Source organism: Phacochoerus africanus, chromosome 15 (assembly GCF_016906955.1).
Source record: "Phacochoerus africanus isolate WHEZ1 chromosome 15, ROS_Pafr_v1, whole genome shotgun sequence".
In the NCBI taxonomy this organism is placed as follows: domain Eukaryota; kingdom Metazoa; phylum Chordata; class Mammalia; order Artiodactyla; family Suidae; genus Phacochoerus; species Phacochoerus africanus.
In genome coordinates this window covers 97550085-97566042 of record NC_062558.1, presented here as the reverse complement: position 1 = coordinate 97566042, position 15958 = coordinate 97550085, and the positions used below count along the sequence as shown (strand labels likewise).

Sequence of the window (15958 nt, the reverse complement as noted above, 5' to 3'; positions counted from 1 at the left end):
ACTTCTCTTTCTAAATTTCACTAACTAAGGATGCTTTGGGCCTTCAGTGGCAACTCTGGGGACCATTTGACTTGGGCAAAAGTATTCATTTGAGAAGTGCCATAGAAAAGTAAAGAGTAAGATTTCTCAGGACCATTTTGGCAGCAGTTTTGATTGGTATCCAGGTGTGATTGAGCATGTGGGCTCTTTGCCTATTGTGCAATGGCTAGACCAAATACCTTGAAGCAACAGCCCTTTGAAGAGAGAAAAAAGGCTTTATTTCTGGATAGCCAAGCAAAGGAAACAGGAGGCAATGCTCAGATGTCTCCTCAGTTTACTCTTGAGGATATTTATTGTATAAGTGGGGAGGCGGAGAAGGCTAGGAAATTGTTGGTGGCAAGTAATGGTAAGTTTCCAGAGTTTTCTGCCCACGTGTGACTATTTTTCATGCCTCTTCATGGATCGCATGTGTAAATTTGGGGTGTAGAGGATGGATGTGTTAAATGTGGTGGATTTTCAGCCTGTGACATTTAAGTTCATTATTAGTTATACTAATTCCTCAATGTGCCTTGGAGATGTGCAGCAGAAGGGGCTGTCAGCAGGTTATTTCCATTTATGCTTTTTTCCTGGTACCCTACAAAATGAGTTTGGTGGGTGGTGTCTTGGTGCATCATTTTGTTTCTCTTTGTTTCTATCTTATGGTCTTGAGTATGTACTATATAAGATAGGGTTTCACAAAAGTCTACAAATGTAATTCTGAATCCAAAATTCCTTCACCAAGGAGTTCCCAGTGTGGTGCAGTAGGGTGAGGTGCATCTCTGGAGCACTGGGATGCAGGTTAAATCTCCAAATGGGCACAATGGGTTAAGGATCCACCGTTGCTATATTTTTTCTAATGTTGCATTGCTTTTCTAGAGAAATGGATTTTCAACAGTACTTATTTCACCACTTCAGATTTCAGAAGTCCTTCTCCCCCAAAATATATTTGAAATATTTGGTTTATCTAGGTTTTAAGAAGCACATTTACTGGCACACTGGCTGATAAACAGCTTGAAAATAGTTTTATTTGATCACACTGTGATATCAATTGATGTCTTAAAGTGTTGTGGATAAGTTGCCCTGGATGAGCTTCTGGTTAGTTATCAGATCTGTAGTTCTTGAATTGCCACATATCTATTTGTACCAGAAGATGAGAATGCCATTTATTTACAAGAAATATTTGAAATGAGAATTTATTTAGTTCCAAAGTCTTTAATTCTAGTTCTTAATATGAATGATAAATGAATACATTGATTTAAAATAAGCAAATATGCATCACTGTTTGTAGTTTTTGCACTGAGTTAGCTTGTTAATTTTGAGCCTTTAAATAAAAATGATAGATTTCTTAAAAGTGTGACTGACTTCAATAATTCTATTTAGGGCTTTAATCCCTTTGTTTTTTCATTACTATATTTTTGCTTGATAAATGTTAAAATTCAAATTACTATGTGAAATAACCATGTTAGAATGACAACACTGTGGAGTTATTAAATCTATAAAGCTGTTGGGGATGTATGGTGAGAAAGGCTAGTCATCATTATGTGAACTGATTCTTTGTTTAATTCCTCAAAATATCTTTAGAAAGCATGACCCCAGTATAGCTCACCAGTTTAGAGTGTGTCTTATTTTAAATAATGATGTATGATATACTTGTTTTTCACTCTATTCAAACATTTGTTTATTTGGTATGGAACTCAAGAAAACATTAATCTCTGGGGAATGGTAGAAATATAGCCAATAGGCTATATTTTACTCATAAACATGTCAGTACAATAATCTCCAGGGTATTTGGAAAATTTGATATGATACCATTAATAATCCATAACATTTTAGTCACCAAATGCAGGGATTCTATGTATTGATTGAGAAGTGATCTATAATAAAACTTTTCAACATTCGAGTTTCACAATAATGGCACCTGAACACTAGATTATTAAATCACATTGAAGTCTCTTTTTCTTTTCCTGTAAATGAGGTCACTTCTTTGGAAATGAACTTTTACCTTTAATAGCCTCTTCTGGCTGTGTGAACTTGGACAACTTGCAGAATCATAAAATCTTAGGGATAAAAGCACTATTAAAGGTTATATTTTCCAGTTATTCACAAAATTCATTGATCTTCTCTTTATTCAGCATTCCAACAGAGTAGTCATTCTACTTCTGTTTAAATATTTTCAGGGAACTGGGAACTCAGTACAATCCAATGAACTCAAAGTGATATCAGTCAGTTTTAAGAATTCTGTCTTTGTTCACTTTGTTCATTTGAGTCAGCTTCCTCACAGTGAAAATGGAGATAACAATAGCTGTCTATTTCATAGAACTGTTAAGAATAAAAGTTATGCATTTAGAAAATACAGTGTACATAGCGAAGCTGGGATATACTTGTGTTGTCCCATTCAGTGTAGTAAACTGTGTATAAGTATTCACAAATATTTGCTTCTATTCTCTGGGGAAAAATTATACTTCATTGTCCATTGATATTAAACTCAAGTGATTTGCATAGGCCTATGGAATAAGAATCTAAGTAACGTGTCACTTTTGAGGAAAATTTTGAGAGTCAGCACATGGTCCTATGTTCTCTTTCTTTTCTGTATCAGTGAAGACAAAGTCTGCTTTGACCAACTAGATCCCGGAATGAAGATAATATAGAACCGAGCTCTAGGGCTCAGATGCAACTCTCACATAATTCATTGAGAATTTTCTTAAGTATAGCCAAACATAACCTTGCCTATCTTCTTTGATACAAACTTTCCCCTTGCTTTTCATATTATATTCTTGCATACTTCTTACTATTATAGAGAGACCCTTTTTTTCTTCGCTGGCCTCATATGAACTTGAATATGAACAGACAGGAAAGTGTACTTTTTTGGGTTGTACTTAGAAGATTTCAGTGACATTACTGATTAGGTATTTATTGCATAAATTGAGACCCTTTTTCTCTATGTAATGATGATTTATGACAGCATTTTCATGAAAATTCATTTGGACTTACAGTACTTTTTCTCTAACAGAAGAGGCACAGATAAAGCAAACCTTCAGGTTTGTGTGATAAATGTAATTTATGATCCCAAGCCGAGGGAGCAGAATTTAGCACAGTGGAGTTAAATAAATCCATGAAATAAATTAGAAACAATTGAAAATGTTGATTCTTCTAAAATGATGAGAATTTTAAAATTCACTACATTTCTGCAAACCCAAATGTAAGTGTAGTAGAGCTTCTTTTAGAGAGTGAAGGATCAGTTTGGCTAGTCTAAGATTTTGTGTGCTTGCATGTATGTGTGTGTGTGTGTGTACCTAAATAACTCCAAAATGTTTTTTCTCCTACAGACTTTGTTAGGAAGAAATTGTCTTAGGTCATCCCCTCTGTTTCTCTGAAAATACCTTAAGCTATGCTTATGTGATTTTTTTTTCCCATTTCATAATGGCCTTCATCTACAGTGTTATTTGAATAAAAATATTAGGGCCTACTGTACTTTCTCTCTGTTTTGTCATTGATCTATTACTAACATTTTAAACAGGGTCAGTTATTTAATAGTTGCTCAAAATATTTGTTGAATAAGTACATTTGTCGACTGAAAAAAATATAACTTGAAAGTTAAGAGTTAAGTTTTATTTGGGGTGAAATTAGGACTTAAGCCTGGGAGACAGCATTTCAAACACACAAAATTTTATAGCGCAGATTGGTGGTTACTAGAAATTTTTGGGGATGGGTGAAATAGCCGAAGGGGTTGAATTATACACTGACTGGTGGTTAAGTAGAATTTTGGTGATGATCACGTTGTAATGAATACAGTTATCCAATCATAATGTTGTATAACTGAAACATATATTTATAGACAACTTACCTCAATAAAAACCTAATAAAATTAAAACTAAAGAATAAATAATACTGTCAATAACCAAAACAATACTAAATGAGGTCCTAAGGGTGGGGATGGGATCCCTTAGGATTAGTGTCCTTATAAAAAGAGACACCAGTGAGCTCCCTTTCTGAAGGTTCAGGCACTGAAAGGTCATGTGAGGATTTAGCAAGAAGGTACCGTCTACAAGCCATGAAGACAGCCCTAACTGCCCAACCCCCCAAGAAAAAAATGGTCCTAGTTCTCAGGTCAGTGTAGTGCAGTGTTTAACACAGAAGCTCACTCATTTCCAGCTTTAGAGCATGCCAGTGTTCTGCCCTAAAACCTGTTTCATAGTTTGCAGAAAGCAGTATCTTTAGTAAGACAATTATTCATCTGTGAACAGGAGATTTTATTTCATGTATTTGAAAAGCTGCCAAGATTTGACATTTTATATTTGTCCAGCATTTGAGAAGTTATTATTTTGGAATTTGTGGGAGAGAGAATGCTATAAAAGTTCAATCTCATATGAAATTGTTTGAAATTACCTTTCAGTTGGCTGAATAAATAGATTATTGATTTCACCCTTCTATAAAATAAAAAGGTTAATGAACAAAATCACACAGCATTCATTTCTAGAAGAAGATATATGTATGGATTATAACCTTCCCTTGCAAAAAGACTTAGTATTTATATACCAAATTCATGAGCCGTTATGATATTATGATAGGGAATGAGTGGTGCCATGTCTTTAGCTTTACAATCCTGCCAGTTTATAATGATTGCTCTTTTGCATTGTAGGTGGGTATTATTTAATATGGAGGACCTCTTACAGTGCAGGCTAGTAGAGAGAAATTTTCCGTATCAATTGATGTGGCCTGGCTGAGAGAGTAATGAAACAGGCATTTTTTTCTTATGTTATTGAGGATAGAAATAGAAATACAGATGGGCAAATTGAAGTGCATTAGTATTACAACCCTTTTGACCATACTAGTAATTTTTCAAAGTTATCTACTGATTTCAGGTAGAAAAACACCGTACAATTTACTAATTTTCCATTAGCAGATGACAGACACAAAAATTAGTGTGGAAATTCTGGATGTAATTTGTTGAAATTACTTTGTGTTTCTTTTCTAACTAAAGGATACCATTATTGAAACATTCTTTTATGATTATCAATAATTTTATTTGTATAGGCACTTTCAACAAGGTTGTGCCGGCTCTACAAGTAGATTAAAAAGCAAACAGTTAAAATGGAGAACAGTGAATAAAAACAGTTTCATCCTGAAAATGGTCTTATTTTAAAATTTTGTTCATTGAGGATAATTAATTATTGACTCTAGTTCAAGAAGTTTTATGTTTAATTTTAGATATCATTAGATATTTACATATGAATCTCAACATCATTTATGATGTTGCTTTGTCTTTGCTGAAACAAAGGCTTCTTTTTGAGCAAATTTGCTTTTTACTTTATCTACAGAATTTTTTTCCAAGCTTAATAAATGACATTCTAAAACAAAAATGAAAATTAAGGGGGCAGAATATTAATGCTATAGAGTGGGACTAGGTAATACAGAAAATTTAGCATTAATTTGTGAAAAACTTTTTAATTTATTCACTTTAAAAAATTAATTTCACATGCCATCTTCCCTTTGATTTTTATGCCAAAAATTCATATAATATACTAGAGGAACTAGTCCACATTCACCATGTCCGGGTTTTAAATAATGTTGGGGAAACTGAAATTAATCCAAAATATCTTCTTAACTCAGAAAACTTCTCCACAAAATTAGAAAAGAAAAAAACCAGCTTATTATTGAATAAGCATTAAACCAGAATATGATGCACATCACAGGCAATCTGCTAAGAGATTACAAAGGCAGAAAGATATCACACTCTTTTATAGACCAGAAACAGCCTATTACACACATGTTTTCAAGATAAAAGTAACTAGTCCTCAAGTAACAGGACTTGACTGCAACATTTGTCACATATACTTCATCCTAAATTCACCTGGTAATTGAGGTGACCATCTGTGCTTGCTAATTGGATTTATCCAAAGGAAAGATAAACTTCTTATATCTTTATGACAGAAGGAAATTTTGAGCAAGGCCCCGACTGAAGTTAGGCTCCTTCCACCAATGGAAACTGGAAGAGAGTGGCACTATCTTCCTGGATGATTGCATTTTAAGGATAAAGTTCCCAGGTCTTTGATAAATGCCTTCCTGGTTATAGGGCTGATAAGAGTCATATTTAGTTTTCAAAATGGTTTACCTACATTTCAAAGAGACAAAAAAACAGTTAAAAATATTTCAAGTAAATAAAAAAAAGGAGGGGAATGTCTTCCCTATTTTCAGTAGGGAGTATTAAACTCATTATTTAAAAATTCTATTTGTTTTTACAGCTATTAATAGGTAATGTATTAAAAAAGATGTTATGAGCTAGAATTTTCTTTGGGATTGTTAATGTTAGTTTTCACAAAAGAAAGTTACTGATAATTGATGAGATTTGTAGCTAAGGATGTGCTTACTCACAGAAATCTGAGCTTGATGTGTTTAAACTTATTCACATAATGAAGTGATTGACTAAACATATCTGGGGTAATACTGGAAAATTTTACTGAAATAGGTCTTTAATTGGTATTCGATTGAGGTTGTCTGTGCTTATACCGCGACAGTGAATTTTGCAAGATCTACTATGCCTGGTAGATGGTGGGGTAGTGTTTGCAGATATAGCAAATTAAAATTCAAGACACCAACTTAAGTGTGAATATCTATTCACATTTAACCTGACCTGTGTTGTGTTTTGTCTGGCAAATCCACTCCAAGATGCAGTAATTGAAACAATAAAATATTTACCTTATGAAGTTAGCTATGTATGAAAAATTTGATGAAGGCCAATAAGAGAGATGTAGTTGTTCCTTTTATTTGTCAACTTGAAAATTGCCTAGAAAAAAATTAATCTTATCAAGAGATTTTTCTGGTTCCTTGGGAAGAGCATGAACCTGAAAGAAAGTTAACAGTAGGAGCTAGTGGCAGTTAGTGTATCTCAAATGTTAGCAATGTGCCAAGCTTAGCTAAGAGTTCTATAAGCAGCATCTCATTTAATACCCAGCAATTTTAGAGGTATGGAATGATATTAACCTGATCTAAAGATGATGAACATGAAGTAACATTGACAAGCAGAACTATGGTTTAAATTCCAGTTGCCCAAAATGAAGGTTTGCCTTCTAAAAAAGTATCTAGTCTCTAGAAGCTGTTTCTATTTTATCCATATTTGTGACCTGCCTTGGGTCAGCCATTTAACCTATGGTTTTACGTATTTGCATATATAAAATAAAAGCATTAAGTTTGTTGATTTCTGAGGTCACTTCATTTCTACAATTCTGTTTTGTCAAAAGATCAGACAGCTGTACTACTGAAATACAGGAAATAGAAATATACTTAATTTTCTCTCTATTTAGATGTTAAAGCCAAACAGGGGATACAGTTTCTTTCATATCCCTGTATTTTTTCTTAGTATATGCTATAGAATTTTGCACAAGCCCTCAATGGATGCTTGGATAGAGGTTAGAATAATTGAATTGTGTATTTTTTCCTGGCAGTAAGTCATTCAAAAGACTATTACTACAAATGCCAGACTGCAATTTGAAAAGTTGCATGCACCTTTATGTTCATAGCAGCACTGCTTACAATAGCCAAGACATGGGAACAAGCTAAATGTCCATCAACAGATGAATGGATAAAGAAAATGTGGTACATATATAATGGAATACTGCTGAGCTATAAAAAATGATGAAAAAAATGCCATTTGCAACAACTTGAGTCAAACTAGTGATTATCTTATTAAATCAGAAAGAGAAAGACAAATACCATATGATATCACTTATACGTGGAATCTAAAATATGACACAAATGAACCTATCTACAAAAAAAAAGAGAAACAGACACAGGTATAGAGAACAGACTTGTTGCTAAGGGGGTGGAAAAGTAGTGAAGGGATGGATTGAGAGTTTGGGTTTAGCAGAGGTAAACAATTATATATAGGATGGATAAACAACAATGTTTACTCTATGACATGGGGATCTATATTCAATATCTTGTGATAAACCACAATGGAAAAGAATATGAAAAAGAATATATATGTATAAATGAATCACTTTGCTGTACAGCAGAAATTAACACAACATTGTAAATCAACTATACTTCAAAACAATTTTTATAAAGACAAAAAAGGCCATTAAGAAGAAAAGGCAAGTTCTTAAATTCCCTCTGTTTTTCTGATAACATAAGAATTGACATAAGATATGGGAGAATAAGTATGCTGGATGGCAACATGCTGGAAGTAGTGGTGAACCATGCAGGTTAGTAGTAGGAAGTAGTGATTTGTCTGCTGGGAATCAGAATATGCATGATACTCCCCAGGTTCCTTTTAATTGACCTCATTTTTTTAAATTTTGAAAGACTGACCCTCTCTGTTTCCTAGGGCTTTGCTTTTCTTTCACAGCTTCACGGGCTCCCATTATCTTTCAGAACTAAGAAGATATGTTCTTCAAAGCAGGAATAGCCTACCAACCTTCTCCCTCTTCTCTGTTTTTCTGCCTGTCTCTCTTTGTCTCTCTCTCTTTCTCTCTCTCAGCCTTCCTTTCAGTTAAATAAGTATATGAATTATAAATCAGTAACACCAAAAGAGGCACATAAGAGTAGATCAGAAATTAGACTTGCCTTGGCATTGCGATGATAGGGTTTAGAACATGCTAGCATAAAATATGGCATTTGTGCATATTGTGTATTTTGAGCTGGAGAAGTTTGAGGAAATGGCAGAAACAGGAAGATTGTTTTGAATACCTTCACTTCCTCCTTGAAGCAGACTACAAAAACCCTCATGTGAGAGGTGCCTTTATGGCTTCCCTTTACCCAGAGGTAAAGAACATTCTTATCTTCAAAGGCAAAGAAACATGGAGAAGAATCCTAGTAAACAGGACTTGCTAAGTTTCCCCCAGTTTACTACAGCTACATTATATTTGTAAGGTTGGTTGAAAGGACGAGGCCCGAGTTCAGGCATAAAAGACTTTATTAGCAGAGTAAACTGCTGGGCTGACTCACAAAGGAAGGTCACCCCCCAGCCATACAAGGAGCGAGGTTATATGTGAGTGCCAAGAAAGGGGCCATTTTTTATGTAAAATAGGGTGAAAAGGAACAAACCAATCTGTGTACTGTCAACAAACTATGTAAACAGGATGAAAAAGGAACAGACCAATCAGCTTGGGAGAATTGATAGTAGGATATGAATAGAAGTTTAGACATTCTCCTAGATGAGGTAGTCTTTAAGATTGGGTCACATGATTACGGGAAGACTTAGTCATGTCTTAGTCATGTCTTTACAGGAGCTGGGCAAGAGCCTAGAGCTAAGTCTTGTTTTTCCTGGGATGAACCTAACAGTACTCCTTAACCTATCATATTTCTCCATGACTGTTCAATCTTCATGAAAATGTGCATGAAATACTCAGATCTGTTTGTGGGGGGACTTCATTTCCTCTTGAAGCCTCCTAGGTCACATAAGTAAATTTGTATGCTTTTGTCCTGTTAATCTGTCTTTGTCAGTTTACTTTTCAGATCCAGACAGGTACTCAAACAAGATCAAGGCAATTTTTTTCCACCCTACCGTGTCATGACCATTAAAACATACAGTGTCATTTATAGTTGGCATTAATATGATTATTCCATATCTAGACTCTGGCAAGTATGGGTGTAAGACAATGTACTTGAGATCAAGAAGCTTGGCATTGGCAGCAGGTAGGCTGGGTTTAATAAGATATAAATATCTAAAAATTGAGAAGATTGAGTTTGAAGAGGTTATAGAGGTAGGGAATATATATTACAATGCAGTGATTCACACAAATAGGTGGGAGCTAAAGAAGATATTATAGTAGTTTAATATTAGTAAAATAATGTCATTTTTCAAAATAATATTATCCAAACATATTTATATAATATATCCAAATATATTATTTTCCAAAATACATAAACCATAAATAATTAAAATACCGTAGGGCTAGGCCATGCTCATGAAATGAAGGAATTCTGTGGTTTCAGAAGTTACTCTGCCTCTACCTGTGTTCTTTAAATTAAGCTGTAACAAAGAAAAGACAAATGTAAATACAATTTATAGAAGAAAGATTGACATCTAGAGCCAATAATGACTTAAACGTAGAATGTGTACAGCTAAGGGAATATTTGTACATGATTGGCACTCTTTTATTGGAAAGTGGATAAAGGCATTTAGAGGAGGTAAAGTGTGGGGAAATATGAAGAATGAAATTAATGGGGCATTTTGGAGAAAAGAGATAAAAAGAGGAATTTTCAGGATGTAGAATAGCAGAGAAATTTCCAAAGGTTGATCTCATGAAGTGGGTATTAACAACATTGGAAAAATCTAAGTAGATTAAAATGAGCTAGGAATATTTTACAGTAGACTACTCCCTCATATAACTTTCAGAACACTGTAGAGGCTCTTTATAGAGAGCTCCAGGATTCCAAGACAGAAATATATTTTCAAACTCAGAACACTAATTTACCAGAAGTTGCCAAACATTGGTCAGTGGATCTACTGTCAGGAAAGCTTTTTAAATAAATGTAGAGTTCCTGTTGTAGCTCAGCGGTAATCAACCTGACTAGTACCAATGAGGATGCTGGTTTGATCCCTGGCCTTGCTCAGTGGGTTAAGGATCTGGTGTTGCTGTGACATGTGGTGGAGGTCTCAAACACAGCTATGGTGGAGGCCTGGGAACTTCTTAAAAAAAAAAAAAAAAAAAGTAACTTTAGAGTTCCCATTGTAGTGCAGTGGAAACGAATCCAACTAGTATCCCTGAGGATACAGGTTCAATCCCTGGCCCCACTCAGTGGGTTAAGGATGTGGGATCTGGCATTGCCATGAGTTGTGGTGTATTTCGTAGACAGGGCTCAGATCCCAGTTGCTGTGGCTGTGTCAAAGGCCTGCAGCTGTAGTTCCAATTCGACCCCAGCTTGGGAAACCTCCATATGCTGCAGGTGTGGCCCTAAAAAGCAAAAATAATAATAAATAAATAAGAACAGGACTTTATTAGTGATCTCTCACTGGGAGTAAAAAAAACCCTACATTTAGACCCTTAAATCAACACACATTTAGTAGTTTCCACTGTGGTACAGTGGGTTAAGAACTTGAGTGCAGCTGCTATAGATACACAGGTTTGATCCCCAGCCCAGAGCAGTGGGTTAAAGTATCTAGTGTTGCTGCAGCTGCAGCATTTATTACAGCTATGGCTCAGGTTCAGTCCCTGGTCTGGGAACTTCCTTATGTTGCAGGTGTGGTCATAAAATGTTAAACAAAAACAAAACACACATTTATTATCTCCCATTTTTTAAACTGTCAATTTTTTATAAGCTAATGTTCTACTTTATTTTTATTATTTATTTATTTAATATTTTTTGGTCACCTGCACCTCCATAGTGACTTTACCTGTTACAGTCAGATTCTTAACCCACTGTGCCACAGCAGGGATTCCTCTCTCACATTTTTTGTGGATCAAGAAATCTAGGTGATTTCTGGCTTTTCTTCTGGCTTAGCATCTCTCTCAAGCCTTAATTATATGCTACATATATTAATAAATTAATCTTAGTTCTGGGTAGTTTCACATTTAAAAAAGTTTAAATCTAGGATTCATATTCATATTATCTTTGAATGATAAAAAGGATTAAATAGAGTAGGCAAAATGAAATATAAGAAACAATTTCTCAAGTCAACCTTTCATATTATATATTCTGACTGGATGAAAATAGTTTTAAAATCCATATATAGATAAAGATTTAATTGTATTTTTATTTACCTGTATATCTATCTATTGATTTACATGCCTTAGGAATAAAGACTGAATATATTTTATGCCGAGACTAGCTCAGCAGGTTAGGGCTGAAGAACGAGTGCTATGAAACTTAAGGAAAAAGTTAACTTAAAGCTAGACACAGAGACATTTATCTTAATTAAAGGTGGGAACTGGGGGACTCAAGGTCTCAAGGACCAAGAGAACGACCTCAAGAAACCACACAGCTTTTATTGTGCTCTTTAGGATTACCTCAAGTGAGGAGGGGACTTTAGATGTCGGATATAGTTTTTTTTTTGTTATTTTAAAAGGTTTTTTTTTTATTTTTATTTTTTTAAAGTCACATAGCTGGTAGCTGGTTAAGCTTCCATTCTGACCTTTAGGCATTTAACAGTCATTAGCATTGAGGAAGCTTGGCATCAACTATCTATGCATAGCATCTAGAGAATCATTATTGTGCTTCCTCAAAGTGCATGCCTATCTGAGGCAACAGGGTGTGCCTAGGTTTGTACCTTGGTTCTGTTTGCTAATGCATATTCTGCTAAGGACCTCTCATAAACCACTTGGGACATGAGGTTCCTCTTTCTCTTATTCTTAAGAGGACATGTCCAGGGTGCCTAGACCAATGCATTAAGTCCTCATTCAGCTGACCACATGAATAACTTATGCCTTTAGTTCTTTGTTCTTAAGCTTATCATTTACCAGCACTGTGACTGTTTTTCAAGCAGGAATATGGGGTAAAGTAAAGCAGGACAAGATGGAGTTTTCAGCATAGAAAATAGAAGCGAAGAGGCTAAGAAAATTTTGTAGAAACATGTCTCGCAACAATTTTACACCGTGAAATAGATTTTATACATATAAAAGCATCCAGTTTGTATCCTCCTCAGTTCTTGCTCTTTTTTTTCCTAGAGATGGCATCATCTTTAATGTGATGGTATTCCCCCCATACATTGCTTAATATTGTGAATGTATTTACCAGAATAAATATCAGGGAATGGAGAAATAAAACTTGATATAACAATATAGTGGAATATTCTCTGATAATTAAAACTAATGAGGAGGGATTAAATATAACAACAATAAAGAAAAGGTAAATTATATAAGAACATTGATTCTAAATGACATGTACTGTGTGGTCCCAATTACATAAACTTTTTGTTTATATATCGATAATACAGTAAAAACATCACAGGGGAATAACATATAAAGTTTGTATAGTGGTCCTTCTTGGGAAAGAAAAGAATCAAGATAGTACCAACATATGATGTAGGGATTCAAATGTGTCTGTATTATTTATTACAGTAAAAGCATGAAGAATGATGTATGTAGATTAACTATATTTCTTTTTTTTATTGTTATTTCCCCATCACAATTTTTTTCCCCACTGTACAGCATGGGGACCCAGTTACACACACGCTTACATATTTTTTTCTCCCATTATCATGCTCTGTCATAAGTATCTAGACATAGTTCTCACTGCTACACAGCAGGATCTCATTGATAATCCATTCCAAGAGCAACAGTTTGCATCTGTTAACCCGAAGCTCCCAATCCATCCCACTCCCTCCCCCTCCTCCTGGGCAACCACAAGTCTGTTCTCTAAGTCCATGATTTTCTTTTCTATGGAAAGGTTCATTTGTGCCATGTATTAGATTCCAGATGTAAGTGATAGCATATGGCATTTGTCTTTCTCTTTCTGACTGACTTCACTCAGTATGAGAGTATCTGGTTCCATCCATGATGCTGCAAATGGCATTATTTTGTTCTTTTTCATGGCTGAGTAGTATTTCATTGTGTGTGTGTGTGTGTGTGTGTGTGTGTGTGTGTGTAAAACACATCGTCCTAATCCAGTCATCTGTTGGTGGACATTTGGGTTGTTTCCATGTCTTGGCTATTGTGAACAGAGCTGCAATGAACATGCAGGTGCATGTGTCCTTTTTAAGGAAAGTATTGTCCGGATATATGCCCAAGAGTGGGACTGCTGGATCATATAGTAGTTCTATGTACATATTTCTAAGGTACCTCCATATTGTTCTCCATAGTGGTTGTACCAGCTTACATTCCCACCAAAAGTGCAAGAGGATTCCCTTTTCTCCACACTCCCTCCAGCAATTGTTATTTGTGAACATATTAATGATGGCCATTCTGACTGTTGTGAGGTGTTATCTCATGGTAGTTTTGATTTTCATTTCTCTGATAATCAGTGATGTTGAGCATTTTTTCATATGCTTGTTGGCCATCTGTATATCTTCCTTGGAGAAATGTCTCTTCAGGTCTTTTGCCCATTTTCCATTGGGTTATAGGCTTTTTTCTGTTGAGTTGTATAAATTGTTTGTATAAGATTAACTATATTTCAATAAAAATTCAAAAAATCAAGAATAAAAAATAGATTTTAACTTATGCTAAACAAGATGAAATATAATTTAGGTATATTTCCCTTTTGCATTATTAGCTTCATATTCCTATCCTCTAATACTTAAGTGTTTTTTAAGAAGACAAATTTGGTTTATAAATGAGTCACTTAAATCTAAAGACTATTTAATAAAGGATTACAATAAGATATACTTTTATGTTTACCTTTAAATAGTTAATTGATCAGCAGACTATAACATGTGACCAGTACATTTTTGGGTAATGTGAATACAAGAAAATAAATGTGAAGTTAAGAACCATATAGTCTAAGTTGAAAGAGAAATGAATGATTCTTCAGTTCACACCCCTGTTATCTCTTCCTTTAAAGAGTGGAGAAATCATGCTGAAATGATAACACCTGTTCAATATGAGTCCAAATTGTGATATAGTTTTCAAAGGAAGGCAAGGTATTATTTTTTTTAAAATTACTCAATGAATTTTATTACATTTATAATTGTAAAATAATCATCACAACCAAATTTTATAGCATTTCTGTCCCAAACCCTCATTGCATCCCCTCACCCCCAACCTGTGTCATTTGGAAAACCTAAGTTTTTCAAAGTCTGTCAGTATATGTTCTGCAAAGAAGTTCATTGTGTCCCTGTTTTAGATTCCCATGTAAGTGATAGCATTTGATGTTGGTGTCTCATTGTATGGCTGACTTAGCATGATAGTTTCTAGGTCCATCCATGTTCCTGCAAATGCCATTATTTCTTTCCTTTTATTGGCTGAGTAATATTCCATTGTGTATATGTACCACCTCTTCTTGATCCACTCCTCTGTCGGTGGACATTTAGGTGATTTCCATGTCTTGGCTGTTGTATGTAGTGCTGCTGCAATCAACACTGGAGTACGTGTGTCTTTGTGAGTCATGGTTTTCTCTGGATAGATGCCTAGGAGTGGGATTGCTGGATCAAATGGTAATTCTAGTTTTAGTTTTCTGAGGCATTTCCATACTGTTTCCCGCAGTGGTTGCACCAATTTAGATTCCCACCAACAGTGTAATAGGGTTCCTTTTTTTTCCATACCTTCTCCAGCACTTATTGTTTGTAGACTTTTTGATTATGGCCATTCTGGCTGGTGTAAGTTGGTACCTCATAGTGGTTTTGATGTACATTTCTCTAATGATGAATGATTTTGAACATCTTTTCATGTGTTTTTTGGCCATCTGTATGTCTTCTTTGGAGAACTGTCTGTTTAGATCTTCTGCCCATTTTTTGTTGGTTTTTTTTTTTTTGGATATGGAGCTGCAGAAGGTGTTTATAAATTTTGGAGATTAATCCCTTGTCAGTCAATTCATTTGCAAAGATTTTCTCCCATTCTGTGAGTTGTCTTTTCATTTTGTTTAGGGTTTCCTTTGCTGTACAGAAACTTTTAAGTTTAATTAAGTCCCATTTGTTTATTTTGGTTTTTATTGTCATTACTCTAAGAGGTGGATCTGAGAAGATGTTGCTGTGGTTTATGTAGGAGAGTATTTGGCCTGTGTTTTCCTCTAAGAGTTTTATAGTATCTGTTTTTTTTTTTTTGTCTTTTTGTCTGTTTTTTAGGGTTGCACCCAAGGCATATGGAGGTTCCCAGGCTAGGGGTTGAATCAGAGTTAGAGCTGCTGGCCTATGCCAGAGGCTCAGCAATGCCAGATATGAGCTGTGTCTTCGACCTACACCACAGTTCACGACAGTGCTGGATCCTTAACCTGCTGAGTGAGGCCGCAGATAGAACCCGCAACCTCATGGTTCCTTGTCGAATTCGTTTCTGCTGTGCCACTACGGGAACTCCAAGTATCTGGTCTTATATCTATGCCTTTAACCCATTTTGAGTTTATTTTTGTGTAC

At 35.0% G+C, this 15958-nt stretch overlaps 1 long non-coding RNA gene across 1 annotated transcript in view; it reads left to right on the top strand.

Annotated features, from left to right (window-relative positions):
• Positions 1-15958, top strand: part of LOC125116835 (uncharacterized) — a 417115-nt gene that overhangs the window by 126799 nt on the left and 274358 nt on the right. The gene's annotated exons all lie outside the window — the stretch shown is intronic.